The sequence below is a fragment of the Macaca mulatta genome, chromosome 1 (assembly GCF_049350105.2).
Source record: "Macaca mulatta isolate MMU2019108-1 chromosome 1, T2T-MMU8v2.0, whole genome shotgun sequence".
Taxonomy (NCBI): domain Eukaryota; kingdom Metazoa; phylum Chordata; class Mammalia; order Primates; family Cercopithecidae; genus Macaca; species Macaca mulatta.
In genome coordinates this window covers 60,290,101-60,308,181 of record NC_133406.1, presented here as the reverse complement: position 1 = coordinate 60,308,181, position 18,081 = coordinate 60,290,101, and the positions used below count along the sequence as shown (strand labels likewise).

General features: G+C 52.6%; 1 protein-coding gene and 1 long non-coding RNA gene across 7 annotated transcripts in view; one reads left to right on the top strand and one right to left on the bottom strand.

Moving 5' to 3' along the window:
• Positions 1–18,081, top strand: part of SYT2 (synaptotagmin 2) — a 120,065-nt gene that overhangs the window by 61,593 nt on the left and 40,391 nt on the right. Inside the window, exon 1 of one of the 6 annotated variants that reach the window (XM_077979611.1) lies at positions 5,758–6,088. The exons of 3 other annotated variants lie outside the window; for them this stretch is intronic. The gene's annotated coding sequence lies outside the window, so the exon portion shown is untranslated. Of the gene's footprint in view, positions 1–5,757; positions 6,089–6,129; positions 6,421–18,081 lie in introns of those variants that run through there. 2 more of the 6 variants (XM_015118761.3, XM_077979571.1) reach the window with 2 other exon arrangements.
• LOC144341183 (uncharacterized) lies at positions 3,691–6,508 on the bottom strand. Its single transcript, XR_013417968.1, has 2 exons — positions 6,322–6,508; positions 3,691–4,517 (listed from the first exon to the last, which is right to left on the bottom strand). It is a non-coding gene; the product is annotated as an uncharacterized LOC144341183 (long non-coding RNA).

Below are 18,081 nucleotides of genomic sequence, written 5' to 3'. Positions count from 1 at the left end.
CCTCATCAATATCATCATCTCAACACTTGAATTGCATTAACTCTAGGCACCTACCTGCTCTTGCAGGAAATCTTGTCTCCTCTGGATCTGCTTCATACCAGCATGTGATCTGGGAGACCCGCAAAGCTCACGTACACACCCTCATACTGTCTGGGCTGCCACTTGATGCTGGTTTCAATGTCCCCAGTTCCTCTGGCACCGCCACTGTCCAAAGCTGCTGCATGGCCTCTGATGCCTGGGGCCTGCTCCTCCTGCTGATGTGCCTGGCTGTCAAGGCTTTCAATCTTCTGCAGCCTTAGCCGCTCAGCACCTTCTTTCAAAGAGAGAATGAGAACAGTCCCTCCCTAGGTGATGTGATTATTGGAGGGGCAGAGTCTCACAGCAGGTTGCTTGGGCCTTGAAGTGTTAGATTTAGTGAGCTTGCTCTCGAGACAGCTCTTTCATTCTACACATAGCTACTCCTCTTCCCAGGATCGCTGGGTCAGACAAGGTCAAGAGCCAGCCACTCTGCCCAAGCTGGAGGGTCTCACTGTCTGACCTCAAGCCCTGTTGTGCAGACTCACTTGTTTTGTCAGCTTAATTCTTTCTTTTTGACAATAACCCCTACTTAACAACTGCCAGAAACCTCTCTATATGTCTGGAGCCTGGCTGTGAAAACACTTCAAGCTTTTCCCCCCAGGGACTCCTCTTTAGCTCCCAGGTAACCCAGTGGATGCAAATCCATACTCTGGAAGATGGATGCCAGCAGACGCCTTGGGTTTGAGGTATGCATCTCAGTCTCAGCTGCAACCCATCCTGGATGCCTTGCCCCATGCAACATGTATAAACTGCCTGGTACATAGCAGGCACAAAATAACCAGTAGGTATTTTTTTTTATCAGTTTCCTCATCTGCAAAGCAGAGATAATAGAAGTTATAGGCTCACACCTGTAATCCCAGCACTTTGAAAGGCCAAGGTGGGCAGATGGCTTGAGGTCAGGAGTTCAAGACCAGCCTGGCCAATATGGTGAAACCCCATCTCTAGTAAAAAATACAAAAATTAGCCAGGCATGGTGGTGCATGCCTGTAGTCCCAGCTACTTGGAAGGCTGAGGCATGAAAATCGCTTGAACCCAGGAGGTAGAGGTTGCGGTGAGCCGAGATCACACCTCTGCACTCCAGCCTGGGCAACAGAGCAAGACTCCGTCTCAAAACAAATAAGCAAACAAACAAAACAGCTAACATTTACTGTGCCCTTATTATGTCCAGATGATGTTCTAAGTTTTTTACATGTATTAACTCATACTGTTTCTGTTCCATTTTATGGATGAGGCATAGGGTGTGAAGTGCCTTGACCAAGGTTGCACAGCTGCTAAATGGCAGAACCAGGATTCTACTCCCAGTGGTCTGGCTGCAGAGCCTGTATTTGAACCATCATGGTATCCATGCTAATGCTCAGAATTACTGTGAGATCCAATGATTCCATGTCTTATGGCTCTATACAAGCACTAAGAGCTGCTGCTCCCATGGCTCAGTGATTTGGAGGGGGTGGGAGGAGGGGGAGGAGGAGCAGGGAGACGGTCTCTCTTAGCACTAGTGATGGTCACGGTAGTGACTGCAGGATTTAGAGGCTCTTTGCAGAAATCTAGTTGCTGCGTTTCTAGAAGGGAATACTGAGAGCCATTATTTTGTTTGGACAGGTCTGAAGTGGGGAGGGAACTCGGTCAAGGTGAAGAACTACATCAACTTCTCAAGCATCCTCTTCTCTCCCTTCCCCTCTTCCTCTCTCACTCCTCATTCAGCTAGGGCCTGGGGGCAGGGCTGGGGTTTCCAGGAAGGCTGCCTTCACACTGCCCAGGTGGTCTGCCTCAGCTACTGTTGTAGGGTTCGGCTGCTGGGGGTGCTCATGGAATATGGCTGGGGGGAAGGGGCCGCCAGCCTCCCAAGCAGCAGCCTTCACTAAGGCCTAGATCGCTGAGAGAGAAAGGAGGACACCTGAACAGCCACAGAAAACTGGCCCAGGAGACTGCAAAAGTACTCTTTGAGGCACCTCTTCCTAACATGAGCCTTCCCTCTACAGGCCCTGGAAACATATGGGCAACAGGAGCCTGATCCTGCAGCGCTGGCTTAGAGCCCAGAGTTCCAGGGCAGCTCCAGCATTTCTGTAGAGGAGGGGTTTAGGAGTTGCCATCTCATTGGAAGGGAGGTAAGGGGCCTTTATTTTAGTCTGTGGACTTATTTGGAGGTGACTTTGGGGAGGATGCTGATAGAGATCATGAAGGAGGGTAAAGTCTTCCCAACCCTACCCTGGCCGCCATGGTTCTGCCAGTGCCTGCTACCACAACTCCAGGCCTGGGGTTTGTTCGTGCTGACACCTGAGGCCAACCCAGGGACAGTGCAGAGAATCCTGTGCTTGGACTACGGACCTGGAGAGGCAAAGCCTCGGTGGGGACGAACTGGCTTCAGCTGCTGTCCACCTTGTCCAGTAAGCCTAGAGGGAGAAGTTAGGATTTCAGGAGCCACTAAGTGAGGTGAGGCTATGGAGGAGACAGAGTTGGGGGTCAGGGAGGGGAGGGATAGTTAGAACCCTGGGGGAGAAGGCTGAGGGTGGAGTAAGAGGCTCCTTCCCTTATTCCTTCAGCCCTCTGTCTTCCCCAGCAAGGCCAACACTGCTATGCCAAGAATGGCACTGAACTAGTCTCTTTATATACATTATCCCATTAATCCTTACAAAAAGTCTGTTTTATAATCCAAATCCCCATGTCGCAGGTGAGAAAGTTGAGGCGTAGAGAAGTTATGCAATTTGCCTGTAGTCATACAGCATACAGAGGCAACACAAGGATTTGAGGATGCAGCATTTGCGGTGTTTACTGAATGCCTACCCTGGGCCAGTAGGCTAGGTGAGCAGGGTCCTTGCCCTCCTGGAGCTTACAGTCTAGTGTTGGAGACTAGAACAAGGAAGGATAAGTGTGATGAGGGCTGCAGAGGAGAAGCACAGGGCACACAGGGAGAGGGGTCAGGTAACTGGGACTGGCAGGATGGAGGGGGTTGGCCTGGTGTAGTGGGGTGTGGAGGACAGCATGTACAAAAGCTCCGCAGCAGGAAGGAGCATAGCCCTTTGGGCCCTGCAAGGAGACAGTGAGGGAGTGGGCAGTGCCAGGTGAATTTGGAAGGTGGGTAAGGGCTGCATCTAGAGATGCTGGTGCAGGAAGCCTGAAAAGGTAGGATGGACAGTCAGGACCTAAGGAGCACCTGGGGAGGAGGGTGGAGGTCGAGATATACACCCAGCCTATGTAGACTCACAAGACCCAGCTCCATGCCCTAGCCTACGTCAGGACCTTGGGTGAGTCATCCACCCTTTGGGGTCTCCCTGTGCCTCAATGGAGTGAAGAATTACCCCTTCCTCACCCTGCTGCCTCCTGGGGAAGTCAATAAGAATCCAGTGAAATTAAGACTGTCAGGCTGTCATTGTCATCCCTATCAGGGGAAGGGTCCTCTGAGGCCTGAGGGGGCTCTGAGTGAAGCACAGCTGTGTTTTCTCCAGGGACCCACCGTGTTTCCATCCTCCCCCATTCTGGCCCAGCCTCTGCCTGTGCAAATGTCACCCGATCCTTCCATATGCCATCAGAATTCCACTTCTGCCCAAGAGGGGAAGGGGCACATTGGAGGCAGCATAGACATTAAACACGGTATTTTCAGAAGGGGCAGACATAACCTTAGATAACTGCTTTATTTTCTGTAATTAGACTTTATTTTACTGGAGGCAGCTTTGCGTAAGGCTCAGGCATCTCTTGGTCCATTTTATCAGAAGGAACCCTGAGGGTCATTTCATCCATCCCTTTTCATCCAGCAGCACTACATTCCAATCGTGAAGGCATAAGCTTTCCCTGTCAAGCAGGATGCTGCCCCAGACCCTTAGCATCAGGAAATCCCAAAGTCAAACCTGCATCCAGCCTGCTGAATGAAATTTCAGTCCCATCCTCCCTCCCTCCTAGCAAAAGAAGCTTTGGGGGAGATTTCACAAAAGAAGCACTTCTCTCCCCAGGGAGAAACCGAAGAGGAGCAGCAGGTGCTGCTCTTCAGTCTGCATACTCATCTCAGGTGACAGGTCCCCTCCTCGGTGTGAGGTGGCATGATGGGAGTAGGTTACGGGAGTGTACCAGAGTAGGGGGAAAACCCTGGTGCCCTCCTGCTGAGCATCTGACCTTGAGCCCTTTACCCCAGGTCCCCTTTTCCATTTGAAGAACAGTGAGGGGTCAGCAGACCTGACTAGAGGGTCTCAGGCATGGGTCCTCTCCCCCAGCCCACACATGAACACACACACACACCCTTCCCAACACCCAGGTATGCAGATGCACACTCCCCCACAGGACCAGCAGCCCGGAAATCCCTGAATCAGCTTTTCTGCAGTCCAGGGTCTGTGACAAGCGAGCTGCTGCCATTCTGAAGAGAGGCTCCAGCCCAGCTAGGAGCAGCGGGTGCTGCAACACTGCAGTCCCAGGCTTCGGGAGTGAGGTGTATGTCCTGGGGCGGGGGATGCCTAGAGGAGGGGAGGAAGGGGGATTCACTGCGGGTATTGGGAATTTCCCAGTTCCCCAGACTCTGTGGGGATGAGAAGCCGTGGAAAGCCCTGAATGACTGTCCCCCCAACACACATGCACACAGGATTTTTGTGTGTTGGGGGTGGGGGGGTGAGGAATGTCACCTCCTGGGTCAAACACCAAACTCGAGTCCTGGTCCTGAGTGTGCAGAGCAGAAGGCAAACAGAAAGCAGCGGCATGGAGGGTGAAGGAGAGGTTGAGGGGAGAGGGCGAGGGTAGGGTGGAGCTGGGAAGGTCAGGGGTGGTTAATGGCCAGACAGCAGCAGAAATTCCACCTGGCCAGCTGGGGCCCCGAGGTGAGGTTGAGGGGACTGAGGGTGCGGCCCAAGGGTGAGACTGAGGCACAGGAGTGCTGCCCGGGCTCGCCGTCCTCCCTGCCCCTTTCTGGTGCTCACAGTGGGTGTCAGCCTCGCCTTCCCAAGTGGGAAAAAGCAGAGCTGCGGAGGTGGGAGGTGTTGGGTCCATGGCAGAGCCCTTCTGCTGGGTTCCTATCTGGGAGCAGGCAGAGGGTCCTGTGCCAGCAGACGCTCTTCCTCCTCTCCCCCAACCCCGTACCCCTCCATCCCCCTTTCTCCCCTCTCCAGGTGGCCCGTGAAGAGCCCTGGCACCAGCCTTGACCTCACCCTCTGGGACAGACTGAGGCTGGGGACCGCGGGCTGCCGGAGTCCTCCGGGCGAACTCCCCAGCTCCCCTTCCCCTCCAGCGTCTGCCTTTTGTTCCATCTCTCTTCTTCTCCCTCCCTTCTCTCCCTTGACTCAGGAAAACCTTCATCCGTATCTCCTGAAGCAAATCGTTTCCCTCCCACCCCCGCCCGCACGCCATTCCCTACAGCCAGGGGGTCCCCTCCCTGGTGTCCCCTCCCCCCAGCCAATTCCCGGACCTGAGAGGCTGTAAACTCAAGGCTGGCGGGTGGGGTGGGGAGTGTCGCAGGAGTGCACGGAGCTGGCGGGGACTCCTCCGCAGAATCGGGGGAGTCCCGTAGGGCTCCGGGGGCGCGGAGCCGGCCCCGCCCTCCCCAAACTTCTGTAGGGCCGCGCCAGTTTAAACCCCTCTCCCCCAGCCTAGTCCCTCCCGCACACACCTCCCCTTCCCCTGTCGCCCGTTTCCTCCTCCGCTGGCAGTCCGGACTGGAGAAGGGGGGTGTGGGCGCGCGGAGGCGGCCTCTCCCGCAGCGGGGATTGCCTGGGGCGGGGGGCCCTGCGTCGCGGTTTGCGGGGATCGCCCTCGGAGGGGCCGCGCGCGCTGTGTGCAGGCGGATGTGAGGAGCATCTCAATTGGCGGGCGGGGGAAGCGGGATCAGGTTGTTACTACTGCAGAGAGAGAGGAAGAGAAGAGAGAGAGAGGGAGAGAGAGGAAGAGAAGAGAGAGAGGGAGAGAATCGCGGGAGCGAGGGCCGCAGCGGCAGGGCCGGCGGGGAAGTGGGAAGAGGGACCTGGACTTCAGGACCCCAGGCGTCCCCGCCCCCGCCCTCTCCACCAGCGCAGGCTGAACGCGCCCGGAACGTCCCAGGGTAAGAGGGAACCCCAGGCAGGGCACCCCACGAGGGCAGCCAGTAGTCCCGAGCGAAGCCGCGCCTCGACCGACAGTGGTCATCCTTAGGGCCTGGGGCGTGGGCAGACGCGGGGTCGCCAGACAGGGACACTCCGACTTTTGGGGCTTGGCGCTCACGGCGGGATAAACTAAGTACAGGACTGAGCCCTTGGTTGGAACTGTAATCCGGAAATCCATGGGCGTCGGAATTACCTGGCTAGATCCGGGGGAGGTGTCCTGAATTATCTCGGGAACCCCTCGCCCCCAACCAGTTTCTCCCCTCGGAGAGCCAGGGTCCAACGCGGAGAGAAGGCAAGAGAAGCCGCGGTGTCTTAGTGCTGGGACCGGGGACCTGCGGGGAAGCGAAGGCGCCTCGCCGCAGAGAAACCGTGGGAAGGGCGTGGGGAGGTGCATGAAGTGGGCGTGCGGGGAGAAGTGGGTGCGGGGCGCGTGGGACCCCGCCGCGCCTGCTTCGCTGAGGAGCTGGAAGACCACGCTTGCGCAACACTGGGGAGCCCCTGGCGCAGAGTGGGGTGTGCCGGAGGCATCCGCGGTGCGCAGGGCTGGCTGCCTTTCTGAGCCCCCCGCCTTGCCGCAGCCGTCCAGAGTTGGGATGCGCGGCTGCATTTTCCACCCCTTCCTCTCCCAGGAACTTTCCCACACTTTGACACGCACCACGGCTCTGTGCATTGGAGGAAGCAGGCTCCCGGGGATCCTGGCAAGCTTGCAGAGACCCGGGCGGGCGATGGGAGGGGGCAGCTAGGCAGTGGAAACAGCGTCCTACTCAGTTTGCAGTGTGACCTTGGACAAGCCGCTGCACCTCTCTGATCTGAATCTCAAGATGATGGAGGCGCATGGTGCCCAAGACAGGAATGGGGACGAGGTGGGGGAGGGTGCGTGGGGGACAAGCTCATGGGCATGCCTGCCCGAGCCTCTACCTGGGAATCGCTGCCTTTGGTCACTGGCCTTTCTTAAGTGAGTTCAGTGCTCACTTCCTGAGCAGGGGGTGGCAAGGTGGAGCTGTGAACCCAGCGCCCCAGGGAGAGTCCGAAAGCTTCCATTCTGACCTGTCCTGTGACCTTGGGCAACTCACTGACCCGCTCTGGTCTCAGTATCTTCATCTGGAAAATGGAGTTTGGAATTTAAGGTATCTGAGGTTTTTCCCAGCCCCAACACCCTGCCGGTGTCACCCACTGAAAGGTTGGGGGTGGGGTGTAGCTGGGTAGAATGACCTAGCCTCTGGGAAGACTGTAGCTCCCCTACTGCACCCCCTATCCCAAAGTAGCAGGGCTGTGACACCCTCAGCCTGTTCATTGGTCATCTCTCCCCACTCTCAGAATTCAGCTGATGGGGAGAAAGGCTGGCTTTCCAGTATTACACATCCTCTTTGCAGAGGACGGATTCCTCCCTGGGGAAAGGTTCGCTGTGACAGATAGATGACCATAGGTTAAAGGGTGATGTCAAGGACCTCACAAGGTCATGCTGTCTGCTCTCTACCTCCAGACAGGGCTGCATCCACCTCAGATAAGGAAGATCTGAAGGAATCCTCTCGTTTTAGAAAGATCTCCACTGCAATAGCCTAGAGCACCTCATTGTGCAATGTGACAGTCCTTGCCATAGGAAAGTCTAATCTAACTCCTTTTTGGGATGAACTCTGGTTCTGTCTTCAGTTGAGATGAGACAATGGCTTCTTACTGGGCATTGGGGTGTTGTGGATGAGTCCCAGTTTGAGACAAGAGAGCTGAGTTTAATTCACAGGCTCAGCCTCCAATTTGTGTGACCTTGTGTGACCTTGGGTCAAGGCCCTTTCTTGCTTTCCTCCCCTGTACATTGAGAAGGTAGAACTAGATAACTTCTCAGGCCCTTGCAACCGCACAGTTTTGTGGCTGCAGTTCTGGGCTGGTGTCTGAGTAGCAGGAAGTAGGCTTGGCTGGGTGATGGGAGCAGGTGGACTCCAGGAATTTCCAGTGCATTGCCCTCCCACTTCTGTCACCAGAGTTGAGACAACTTGAGACAAATACTGTGTATGAATTTCAAAGCCCGGCACACCCCTGGAGGGACTCCCCAGGAGACCTTGGCTCTACTGGTTATTGGCTGTGTGACCTTGAGCAAATTACTTCATATCTTTGAGCTTCAGTTACTAAGTAGTCAAAACAAAATGAGAATAGTGGTGGTATTTTAGGGTTTTTATGAGGATTAAACAAGAAGCATATGTAAATACTTGGTCCAGTGCTGAGCTGTCTAAGTCCTCAATGAGTGGTAGCTATTGTTAATAATAATACAAGCTATGTAGCAAGCAGGTGGCAGGGCAGCTGTGAGCAGTGGCCATGGGGAGCAGGGAAAGATTGTGGACTTGCAGTGTGATCCTCCCCTAACATCTTCAAAGCTTCGCTACAGAATAGGAATGTCAGCACTGTCTCTCTGTCTCTGACCAGTAGGACCGTTCTGCAGTAGAAGCTCCATGGGAAACAGAGAGACTGCTTGACTTTCCAATAAGCTCACACCAGTTTTCCTTTGGTTCTTCCTTCCCCACTCTCTGCCACACCTCTGTGGTTACGACAAAATGGGCCTTTTACTCCATTGCCTGAACCTTCTAGAAATGGACCAACTGAGAAGCAGAGAGGGATAAGGCTGGATGTCCCTGGAGTGAGTGGCTGAAGGCATGTCTACACCCAGGTGGAAGGAGTGGCAAAGGGACTGGCTCAACCTGGAGGAGGATTCCCAGGACCCCATGGCCGGGACTGAGGTTTACCGTAGACTTGCTGTGTGACCTTAGGCAAGTCGCACACCACTGTGGACCTCAGTTTTCTCATATGTGAAGCGAAAGCTTGGTTTAGATGACCCAAAGTCCTTCTGGCCTTGTTGATCCACGGCCCTTCTGGCTCTGCCTTTGCCGAGGCTGGGTGGGGAGGGGTGGGGTGGCGTGGGGTGAGGTGGGAGGTTTGTTGGAGTCGTTCAGGCTTTGGGTGTTCTCTGCTCTTTGATTCCAGTCCTATAAGTCAGCTTGGGGAGAGGTGATGACCTCACCTTCTCAGTAAGAGTGCTGATGGTTAAAAGCAAAGGCTTTGCAGATAGATATATCTAGGTCCCCATCTTGGCTTGCTCCTTAATATCTTTGTGAATTCAGGCAAATTATCAACCTCTCTGAGCCTCAATTATCTCACCTGTGAAAAGGGAATATTACCAACCTGGAATAGGAAGTCCCTAGTGTGATATTGACTAATGTACAAGGAATGGGTTTTTGAGGTTCTATGTTATCACAGAGAGGGCTCAAGTTAGAGGAGCAGGGATACAGTTCACAGTCCTGCAGTTGTCACCATGCACACGCTCTCCCAAAATGCCCCAGTGTTCTGTGTTGTCCTTCTGCTGTGCACTGGCCTCAGGCTCCAGGAGTTTGCATGTGCTGGTCTTTGTCATGGGGCCTGGAGAAAGGAAGAGCTCATCCACAGAGGCCAAAGGCCAAGCAAGCATGAGTCTGAGGGAAGTGTGGCTGACAAAAGGCTCCTGATGATGAGGGAACACGAGCCAGCAGCGTGGCATCCCTCCATTCAAGGTTAGTCATGAGGAAAGGCTGTGAGATGCAGCCTTGGAGAAAAGGCTGAAGGAGGGGGGGACATCGCCTTCCACAGGGATGTGTTAGATGAGTGGCATGGCAGGACGAGGCACTGAAAGGGGCTGTGGGATCATCTCATCCAGCCCTCTGTTTTGATTATGGGGAAACTGAGGCTTAGAGAGGGGAGCTCCTTGCCCAGGACCACACAGCAGGTTAGCACCAGCGATGGAGCTTGCCGGCCCTTGTAGACCGTCAGTCCAATGCTCTTTCCTTCCTCCCTGTTAAGCACCAAGCAGTTATTTTCCATCTTTTCTAAAATCAGAGCACAAGGTAAAATGCTTTGACTGCAGCAGAAAGGACATGAGTCCTGACAGGAAGGAACTTCCTGATCTAGATACTGAAATCATGGGATCCAACCTTCCCATTTTGCAGAATAGAACACGGAAGCCCAAGAAAATTAAACAACTAGCATAAGGTGACCCAGTATCAGACACTTGCATTCCCAAGCCTGAGCTCTCTCAGTTATGCCAGCTATGCCACGCTGCTGCTCTTGAGCCAGACAGGGCAGCAGGATAGCCAAATGTGAAAAAAATAAACCCAGATGGGCTTGGGGAAGGGAGGGAGGACAGAAAGACAAAAGACCAAAAGACAGAAATATTACTTCCAAGACCACGCTTTGCTTTCTCAGCTTGTCTCAGTTGGCCCCTGCTCAGAGCTGTTGAGGCTGACAGCCTGCTTTGCCCTCTGAGAGGAGAGAGGAGGGAGACAATAGCCAGCCCCAGTGGTCTCACTTCCATTGACAAGGCTGAGTGAAAGAAAGTCAATATTTGCCCAGTGGCAAAGGATAGGGAGTAAGTCTGACTTGGGATGGGGTGGGTAGGGGCTAACAGGGTAGGGTGGTGGGGAGTCATTCTGAAAAGGAAGACTGCGGCGTGTAGGGCCTTGGTTGTGAGGATTTGACTTCTAAAGGAGCCTTTGGATGTTCCACATTGAATAACCCTTTGTATCTCGGAGTGCATCCGGCCCCATTCACAGGCACCATCCTCCCAGAAGCCCTGATCCCTAATAAATTTCCCTTATTGTTTGGAGCTGACACCTCCCCAGCTTCCAGCTCCCTGGAGAAATGGAACTTTTGAAGCTTTTGCAGAAAGGCCTCCGAGCAGATGGCCCATTGAGCGGGTCTCTCAGGCAGAAGCTGCAGAAGCTGTGAGAAAGGCTCGCTTCCTTATCTGGGTCCCCGAGCCTAGGGAAAGATGTGGAAAAAGTCCTTGGCAGGTCAAGAGAGGCTGTGAATTTTTTTTTTCTGCTTTTGTTTTGTTATCTTTCCATTTTTCTTCTCCACATCTTGCTCCTCTTTTCTGTCTGTCCTGAGATTGGGGAGGGGCTGGGAGGGAGGAGAGGAGGGGCAAAGCCCACAGCCTTCCCCAGCCGGAGTGGAATTCTTGAACCCTGTAGCAGCTGCCGTCTGCTTCAGTGGCTTTTGTGATGGCTGCGTTGCTCATGGAATCACAGCTTAGCAGTTTAACAAAGGGTGCATTTGGAAGCAGAAGGGTTTCTAGTAGAAGGTACTGGGGCTATACTGCAGCAGGAAGGGCTCATGTGAGGTACAAGAAGGACTTCCTACCAGGGGAATTGCCCGCTGTTGGCAAATCTACTAGGTGGACAACTGTGGGAGCTGATCCACTGGACCTCCTTACTGTCTTGGGAATGAGCCAGGTTTGTTACCTGTCCCTGAAGGGGCCACAGTGACATTCCTGGAGGTCAGTGCTGCCACCCAAGCCTAAACCTGGTCCCACAGCCACCAAATTGATCATCAGGGCTGGCAGTCCTTGGAGACCAGAAAGCCAGAGTAGCTTCCTAAGCCCTTAGTTTGGCCCTGGGCACTGAGGGAGGGACAGAAGGTGGAAGGGGACAAGGAGGGCCCTTGGCCTTGCCTTAACCCAGCCAGCCCTACAGCCAGGAGAGATACTGCAGCACCTATGAGCAGCCGGCAGGAGAGTCTCTCAACGCTGCCGCTCACAGCGGGGCAGACGGAGCCTGCCAGCTCCAAGCCTGCCTTCAACCTGCTCCCCACTGCTGGGCTGGGCTGGGCTGGGACTTGAGGGCAGCCGGCTGCTCAGAGACAGATTGCAGCCTGTCCCCCGTCCCCGCCCCCAGCACATGGTTGCCTGGGTGAGAGCACAGTCCAGCTCCTGGACTTATGTGGACTTCCTGCATGTGTACTTTGTCCTGAGCTGCGCCCCAGTCCATGGTTTTTGGTTTGGTTTTCAGGTTTTTTGAGACAGGGTCTCACTCTGTCGCCCAAGCTGGAGTGCAGTGGTGTGATCATGGCTCACTGCAGCCTCCACCTCCTGAGGCTCAAGTGATCCTCCCACCTCAGCCTCCCACATAGCTTGTGGTGTGCACCACCATGCCTGGATAATTTTTGTTTTGGGAGGTGTTTCTTTTTTTTTTTTTTTAATTATTTTTTGGTAGAGACAGAGTTTCACCATGTTTCCCAGGCTGGGCTCGAACTCCTGGGCTCAAGTAATCCTCCTATCTCAGCCTCCAAAAAGTGCTGGGATTACAGGTGTGAACCATCTGCCCAGCCCCTAGTCCATGTCTTAGTGTGACTTGGAACATGTGGAGCCTTGTACTTGTATGTGCTTGGCACTGTTGTACAGTGGTTAAACCTCAGGTGCTAGGGCTAGGTTGCCTGTATTCAAATGCCAGCTCCTCCAGTTTTTTATCTGTGGGACTTTGGCTAAGTTATTTAAACACTTGTTACCTCAGTTTCCTCATCTGTAAAATGGAAATGAAATAGCTTGCCATCAGGTTGGCATGAGGATTTGATGTATGACTATTTACATATAGCTCTAAGAATAGGCAGTGCCTGACACACTGTGTTATACAGATTTCACTATCAAGTGCTATAAAGAGTGTTGTTATGGTGTTTCTGAAAACTGACGGATATTTTGTAGGTAAGCTTAGCAGCAGAGCTGGGAGTGGGCAAGGCAGGGATATGATTGGCTTTAATGAGGAGAATGTACAACCCAGTGAACCCACTATTAAGTTACTGCACATCGCCCCAGGCGAGCGGGTTTTCCCTATCTCTTGGACTTCAGTGGTCCCCATTAAAAAATGTGGAGAGGGATGCCTGTCTTCCTCACTTCTCCCAAGATGTCCTGGAATCAAATGAGGTGGATGATGGTCTGAAAAAGCCAGTGAGCATAGCGGATGCACAGGTTGGCCTCTTCCTGCCCCTGCTCTGGAGTACATGCTGGCTTTCTGGCTGAGGTCCTGGCATGTTGGGCTTTCTCCCAATGGCACCAGACCCAGTGGACTGCTCTCCCAGTGAGGCCACTTGGACTCTGGGTGGCTCTGAGCTGAATATGGCCCTCCTCGTTTTCTCTTCTTCCTTATTTCACCTGGAAAAAGGATGGTGGTTTTGCATGTCCTAATGCTCCTTAGCAAGGGAGAAGGCGTGTTTCTGAATGCAGTCTATAGTTGTACAAGCAGAGAAGGGGGCAGGAGAACCTCTCCTTCAAGCTGGGACACCCTGGCCATGAGCCCCAGACAGACGGAGGTGATACCTTCCCTGGGTTGTGAAAAGTGGGAGCTCCTTCCCCTACCACCTGCAACCAGACTATCCACAGTGCAGGGAGGCAGGCAGGGGCTGACCAGAAGCAGCACATTGAGTCAATATCACAGTCAGCATGTTTCCTGCCAGGTAAGACAAGGACCCTGACTGTTAGTGCCCTTGTCGCTTCCTCCTCTTGCCTCCTTCCTGACTGGGAGGAAGAGCCAGTCTGACCTGCTCACAGTATTGGATTGATGGTTAGGTTAGGGCCTCATGGTTTGGCCCCAGTATCCTCTGCCAAGAACCATGGGAGTGGCCAGCCTGTGTATAGCCAAGCAAGCAACCAAGTGATGCCCACTGCCCTACAGACTTCCCACCTGGTCATCTGGGGTGAGTTGTGAATATGCAGAGGGAAGGCCACTTTAGAAATGGCCTTAGAAATGTCTGCTTCTGGAGCTTTCCCCAGAGATTCTTCCTGAATATCATTTTACCAAGAACCCCAGAGCTGAGATTTTTTGGCCAAGGTCACCCCCAAAATCAACTGTGGGCTCATGTCTTGAAGTCCACTATATTTCATCAGCCCCCTTCCCCAGGCTTCCCTAAAGAAGACATCCAGAATTGGCTAGAAATGTAGGTTTCCCTTCCAGTGCCTGTCTCCTGTGACCCTGTTCCTGACCTCAAATCCCCCTGAACATCATCCCTTGTAAGTTGAATGGGTTTAGATTAGAGGGCGGGGAGAACTTCTTGAATGGCCTCATTGGGACAGGGAATGGAGGCTTTCCCCAAGATACATAAGGGCAGACCTGCTCTCCATGAGTCTGGGCTGGATCAGGTCTTAGGAACTTGACAGGAGTCAAGCTTTGTGTTGTCAGACTCCTGACAAGGAGTCCAAACAACACAAAGTCCAAAGTCAGGTCCTGCAGCCTACTAGCCATGGGGCTTTGGGCAAGTTACTGACTCGCTCTGAGCCTTATCATTAAATTGGAATGGATATGATTTACTATCTTATTTATGAAAGTTCCTAAATATATATTTACTTTTTAAAAACAGCTTTATTAAGATATAATTCACATACTATACAATTCACCCATGTAAGTGCACAATTCAATAGTTTTTAATATATTCACAGAATTGCACAACCATCACCACAATCTAATTTCAGAACATTTTTTCACCCCTAAAAAAGAACTCCATACATATTAGCAGTCACCCTTGATTCTTCCGTTCCTCCCAGCCTTAGCCAACTAATCATCTACCTTCTGTCTCTATGAAATTGCACCTTCTGGATATTTTATTTAGATGGAACTATATAATACATGGTCTTTTGTGACTGGCTTCCTTCACTCACATAATGCTTTCAAGGTTTAGCCACGTTGAAGCATGTATCGGTACTTTATTTCTTTTTATTTCCAAATAACATTCCATTGTGTGGATATACTGCGTTTTATTTCTCCATTCATCAGTTGATGGACATTTAGTTGATTCCATTTTTCAGCTACTCTGAATAACGCTGCTATGAACATTTGTGGAAGGATTTTCATAAGGATATGTGTTTTCATTTCTCTTGGGTATATGCCTAGGATTGTCAAATGGTATACTTTTTCTTTTTTTTTTTTTTTTTTTTGAGATAGAGTTTCACTCTTATTGCCCAGGCTGGAGTGCAATAGCACGATCTTGGCTCACCACAACTTCCGCCTCCCAGGTTCAAGTGATTCTCCTGCCTCAGCCTCCCAAGTAACTGGAATTACAGGCATGTGCCACCGTGCCCAACTAATTTTGTATTTTTAGTAGAGACAGGGTTTCTTCATGTTGGTCAGGCTGGTCTCGAACTCCCGACCTCAGGTGATCCACCTGCCTTGGCCTCCCAAAGTGCTGGAATTACAGGCATGAGCCACCATGCCTGGCTGGTATACTTATTTTTAAATGGCATATTTATATTATGAGGCTCTGTTCTAAGTATTTTGTGTGGATAATCTCCTTTAATTATCACTATACTCTATGAGGTAGGTACTATTATGTATCTCCCTCTTAAAAAGTGAAGAAATGGAGGCATCATTTGAAGGACATCAAGGGACTTGTCCAAGGAGACTCAGCTAAGAGAGCCAGGATTTGGACCCTGGCCTCTGGCCCTTCACTCTGCCACCAGCTTGCTCCCACATGGGAGGTTTAAGTGAGAGAATGTCTGAAAGTGCTCCCAGCCTGACTGTAGTAGGTGCCCAAGAAAATTTTGTTGGATGCTGGGAAAGGACCAGACACTTTGCATTTCGATGTCTGACTCACCATGTGGCTTTAGGGAATTTGTGTCCCTTTGAGCCTCAGTTAAATTTCCCCAATATCTAAAGCTTCAACATGGCATTTCCTAAGAGACAGGGCTGAGATGGGAGGTGCAATATCATGGAAAGAGCCCTGGATTCTAGCTCTGGCTCTCTCACTGGTTTGGAAGGGGTAGTAATTTCCTTTCTCTGTCTCTGGGTTTCCCCAGTGTTCATTTAGGGGCTGGAACAATTGATCCTAAGTTTCCTTCCAGCTCTCCCATCCTATACAAGTTCTATATTCTTCCTCAGCATCCGGAGCCCCCTGGGGAGCTAAGCTGGGTTGGGTGCCCAGGGCCTCAGGTCACTGCTGTGCTCAGCAACACTTCTCCTACCCAGTGTGCTCAAGGCCAGGTAGGGGCTGAGTGGGATGAAGACGGGGAGAGGGGAGAACCCACTCTAGGCCTCCCTTCTATTATAGAGCCCTTGGTGTGGGCTGAGGACCGTCTATTCTCTGAGCCAGAAGAGAGCCACTTCACCTACACATCCCCTCAGTCTTCCCCGGCTCCCCTTCTCTGGAGTCCTGCTCCCTCTGGAGTCCCTGCAGCCCTCATTCCATTGAACTACCCAGCCGCCTTTGGAGGCTTGGCCTACCTAGATCCTGGTTTGGGATCATTGATGGGAAAGTGCTGGGCAACCACTGGGTGCCCAGCGTATGTTAGTTGACTTAAATAGGGATCAGTATTTGACCTAGTGGCTTCCCCTAGGTCATGATTCCCCAGTTCACTTTTCCGCATCCTTAGTCAGCAAGAGCATTCATTGCATTCTGCAAACCCAACCTGGCAGCACCAAGCAAGGCGCGTCTGCATCTTCCAACTGCAAGGCCACATCCTGTAAACTTTTCCTTGGCCCTCCCTTTAGTCCATATTCCTTACTTCCTGGATCCCACCGGTCAGAGTGCCTCCTGCACCGCAGGTCCTGTGCCAAGCACATAACATACAGGATGGTGCATTTACCCCTCTGTGGTGGGAATTTGTAGTGTCTCTGCTTTATAGAAGAGGAAGCACATCCAGGACAGGGAAATAATACCTCCAAGGCCACCAAGCCGGGAGATAACAGTGGAAGGATTTGAGCAAAGGCTGTCTGGTCCCAAAGCCTGTGTCACTTGACTGAAAGGAAAGATGGCATAAAGGGCTTTTAAGGGGGTGCCCAGACCCAGGGAAATCAGGTGGAGCCTCTCTGGGCAGCTGGGCTCTGGATTCCTCGGGGCAGGTCTGTGTCTCTGGGTCTTCTCTCTTCCCCTGCATGGAGAACAGTGGAGCCTGTTGGATAATGCCTGGGAACGCCCTCCTCTGGGCTTAGTCTTCTCATCGACAGAACAGGGTCTGACATTTCCAGTAGGCCTGGGCTCCAGGCTTACCCAGGGATCCGGCGATGGCTACACAGCCTTTCTTCCACTGGTTGTAGAGTCGGTTTCTCCCAGGTTTGCTGTTCTTGCCTGTAGTGTGATGAGCTGGAGTCTCAGCCCCAGCTCTCCATCCCCCAATGCCTGTGTGTCTCACTATTTTTAAGCTCCGTGGGCTTAATGAGCTGCCTGCCATGACACGTCTTCAACATTCACCTTTTTCTCTAACGAACCTCAGAGAGCTAGGTTGGGCTCATTTTTCCCTTGACAGTCCCCCACCCCAGTCAGGAGGCCAGAACTGGGCTGTTTCCCTTCTGGGCCCAGATGTGGCTTCCTCAGACCCCTACAGCAGTGTGCCCCACAAATTACCTAGTGGTGGCAACACTGCAGATTCCAGGCCCTCGGGAGCTGGCCCCTTCTCCGGTGCCGCCTTCTGTCTTGTTTCTCCCCTCTTATCCCACCTCAGCCCCTTCCTGCAGGGTGGTGATGTCATAAAGGAAACTCTTGTGGTCCCCATGTAATTGGCAGCTACTTCTCCTTGAGGACAAACTGCCTGGCAAACCAGCAGGGCCTGGCGAATGAGGCCAGTCGGCAGCAAGGACTGGGATAGAGATGTCAGAGATTTAGATGTATTTTTAGTAGAGACAGGGTTTCTTCTCAGGGTTGGAAGGGGGACCTCAAGTTTCATCTAGGCCAACGCTGTGTCCCCTTACCTGAGTCCTGTCTATAACATCCCTCCCAATAGTGTGCTAACCTCAGCTTGAATGCTCCCAATGATGGAGCACTCATTACCTCCTGGGACCATGAACCCATCAATGGGTGGTGCTGACTGTGCAAAAACCCTCCTTCGGTTTGAGCCTAAATCTATTTTCTCACATGAAGAGACGAGACCCCAGCAGTGGGTTCGTCCATCTTCCGCCTCCAGCCCGCACTGCTGCGAAGGAGCCACAAGTCACTCTTCATGAGGAACCACGCGTGGTGTCGTGGGTAGGGGCAGAGGCACCGCTGATCCACAAAGATGTGGTGTGATTTTTTCTTCTCAGGGGACTTTGCTTGGGGGAGGGGCCACTGGGAAGAGCTGAGAAGCTGCTAGAAAAAAACTGAAGTCGTTCCTGCTTCTCAAGTGCGAAGTGAGCCTGCGGCAGAACATCAGAAACCCTGCTGCACGCTAGCTCCGTCTACAGGGACGGTTATATGCCGGCCC